Source organism: Canis lupus, chromosome 28, assembly GCF_003254725.2.
Source record: "Canis lupus dingo isolate Sandy chromosome 28, ASM325472v2, whole genome shotgun sequence".
In the NCBI taxonomy this organism is placed as follows: Eukaryota; Metazoa; Chordata; class Mammalia; order Carnivora; family Canidae; genus Canis; species Canis lupus.
In genome coordinates, this window is record NC_064270.1 from 37,873,735 (window position 1) to 37,874,003 (window position 269).

Below are 269 nucleotides of genomic sequence, written 5' to 3' on the forward strand. Positions count from 1 at the left end.
GCCACCAGAAAAATTTACTTCCTGTGAAGTGAAAAAGAAAACCACATTTTTGCATTGCGCTATTAAAAAGGTAGCTGGAGGGACGCCTGGGTGGCTCAGCAGTTGAGCACCTGCCTTCGGCCCAGGGCATGATCCCGGAGTCCCGGGTTCGAGTCCCACGTCAGGCTCCCTGCATGGAGCCTGCTTCTCCCTCTGCCTGTGTCTCTGCCTCTTTCTGTGTGGTCTCTCATGAATAAATTAATAAAATCTTTTAAAAAATTAAAATAAAA